Source organism: Triticum dicoccoides, chromosome 7B (genome assembly GCF_002162155.2).
Source record: "Triticum dicoccoides isolate Atlit2015 ecotype Zavitan chromosome 7B, WEW_v2.0, whole genome shotgun sequence".
NCBI lineage: Eukaryota > Viridiplantae > Streptophyta > Magnoliopsida > Poales > Poaceae > Triticum > Triticum dicoccoides.
Window position 1 is genome coordinate 14,848,526 of NC_041393.1, and position 3,221 is coordinate 14,851,746.

Here is a 3,221-nt window from a genome sequence, read left to right on the forward strand (position 1 = left end):
AGCTACCGACCAAAAGGTGCATGGGGAAGCATGCATTGGCCTGCCTGTCTACAGACTTAGCAACTGGCCTAGTACAATCATCGTTTTGGCCTCAGTTTTTTTTCCACGGTGAACTTTGCCTAGAAACACTATTATGTAACTTTTTTTGAGGGGTAACACGATTATGTAACTGGGCAGCGTGCATGCGAGCACTGACCGAGTGAGGAAGGATCGCTAGCGATGCACGCCCACCAGGCAGAGTCACGAATGCCATTGCAGCCCAGCGCCCAGCGGGATGGGGCCCAGCATCCCGGCACTAGCCCTATTCCCATCTAATTCCTATTGTTTGGTATATAGTCTTATATAAAAGAAATTTAGCCCCCAAAATTTATGGGCCCTATGCGGGATCGCATGTTCTGCACAACTATGGGCCGTGCCCTGGTTGTTTGTACTACATAACGATGACCATATAGTACATTTGCTTATCGTTGAATGCCGTTTGGGCTGTGTAATGCACCCGCTCCTTTTCTGTGATGTATGACTGCTATCTTATATCTTATCTCATATCTTATATCTTATCTTATATTTACTAACTGAATGCATCATATGAGGCTCCACGTTAATCCTCGATAACTAAGCAAATTAGCCATCTGATCTTTGAATTAATAATTTTCCACCGTCGGATGCATGCGTCAAGGTCAAGGAGTCCTTGGCCGCTGTCCCACCTTAACACATCTTCACAAAAAAAAAAACTCCTGTAGTTTCCTTTCCTCCCCCGATCAAACACCTCAAACGCTAACACATCATCACAAAAAAAACTCCCATAGTTTCCTTTCCTCTCCCGATGAAACACCTCCAGCGCACCATAGTGTGAGTGTGTAGCCAAGGTAATGCTTTGCAATGCGGGGGCCTTGGTTTTTGAGTGATTGTTCTCTAATGTGATTCTTATATATAGTGGCATGGTTCGCATTGTTGTGTCCACACCTTCCTCCTTAACTGGATTTATGATTGTTTTCAGTCCCTGGGAGACTTGACAGTGCTAGCTGAAAAAACGATTAGTAGGATTTTAGCTACATAAAAATTTCTACTTATTGTAAATCTCTGATCACATGCCTTCATTTCATTAGGTTTGAGTAGTCGATGCACATTATGACGATTCCATAACAATGTCTCTGCATTTATTTATTTTTCATCCTTGTGCATGGCAAATGTTAATATGACATTGTTTTTCTCTGTTACAATCCGTTGATATTTCTCAGCATTGAACAACGATACCAGAAATACATTCATAAGGTATTCCAGTAAGGTGTGCTTCCCGTCGGTGGTTGTCCAAGAGTTGACTTGATTTCTGAATTGGCAACTACTAGGAGATACTATGATGGTGTTTCTGCATCTACTAGGAGATACTATGTGCTTTTCGCTATTTCCATACTGACTCCATATTGTTGCACTTCTGAACCTGGAAGATATATGCTCCTTAATTAATGTATATCCTGGGTCTTTCAATTGTTGTACACACTTCTTTCCGCCTATAATATATTGTATTTACTAGAGCTATATTAGTACCCACAAGACCAAGGTGTAGGTACAGTCGTTGCTGTGAGATGACATCTCTTAGTACTGCCAAAGCGTGTGAAAGTTCATATGTATGAAGTGATTTTACCCCTTCATATGAGCAAATTCTGAACATATTAACTCACTGTGTTATTGTATGAAGTGTGAGCCAAATGACCTTTTCTGCTAGCTTCGCAACTATCAAAACCTACATAATTTTCTCATGTTTAACTGACTGCATTTTTTCCTCTGGATTGTTGCAATATTTTCACCATGTAGTATTCCGCGACAGGTAGTTCAGTCCGTAAGGATCATATTTGTTTCTATCTAAGCCCCTTGCCACTATCACTTATGCAAATCTAAAGGTTCAGTCTTCATGCCCATGTTTTTTTACTGTTTTACGTAGTGTTGCTACCTTAGTAGTAGTTGGCTTCAAAAGGGACCAGAATGTATATCCTTTCCAAATTAGGCTAATCAAGTATGGTCTTTTGGCTCTATAGTTTCCAGATCATAACATTTTTTTTAAGATTTGCACAAGAGCAGCAGCTGGACATGGTTAGATTCTCTACTCCCATGCTACTAGAATGGAAAGTACTACGAATTTTTACTGCAGATGTAGAAAAATAGACAGGAAATATGCATGTCGATGATCATATTTCTTGGTCATTAATCCTTATAGCAACAAGAGATTATTTAGCATGAAGTACTTCTATCTACGTGATCAAACATCTCATCATGTTTTAAATGACATAAATGTACCTTTGCAAATTATAACTTACTTAGCTATGAGATGGCAGAATTGCATAAATATGTTCTCTTTTCGTGTTAGAACTAGAACTATGCATGCATGTCTGATCTCCATGTGAATGTGTGTGCCATGGATTTCACTTAAACCTGTACGTGTAAATGTCTGTTGCAAACAAGAACTCTTTTATTATGCACAGACCAAGTGTGCAAAACTTTAAAAAAATCAATCAAAATATTGTGACAATCAGTGTAGCTATCCAACAACCAATCCCAAATAAGAACCAAAAAAGCAATATAAAATTGAAAACTAACAAGCTTCTTACAAATAAAAAAATCACAGGGTTGTGAGATAGTTCCAAATCATATATGTGTATATTTAAAGTGTCTAATATGAATTTACGAGCTACAAAATTTAGAAGATGCAACATCCTTTTTTATTAGTATAAGTGACTCACCATACAAAATCCTAGATTAGAAATCAAACCTCTCAGCGATGAAAAATTATAGAAGTTGTACAATTTATATGTTACTTGGGATTAAGCGAGCCCGTGCAGCTGCACGGGTTGATGACTAGTATGAGTAATTGCACATATGTGCACAATTGTATATATGTGTGCAATTTGAAGGTATCTTCAAATGTACGTGTAATTTTATGCACAATAAACTCTAAACCTTTTCTCGTAGAAGCACAATTGCATAGGATGTATAACTGTATATACTAGGAAGCTTTGGTGCGGAGACATGTCACGCCTGTAGGGTGCTCACAATGTGATCAATACAAGAAGGTATTAATAATTTTCAGAATAGAAGATGTGGCGGATAATGATGTACTTTTTCTGAAGTTGTTGGGGAAGAAGGTAATAGTATGCTCATAAGGTGACCGTGAGGGGATCAATAAAAGAAGGTAGTAACATTTTTCCCGAATAAAAGATTTGATGAAC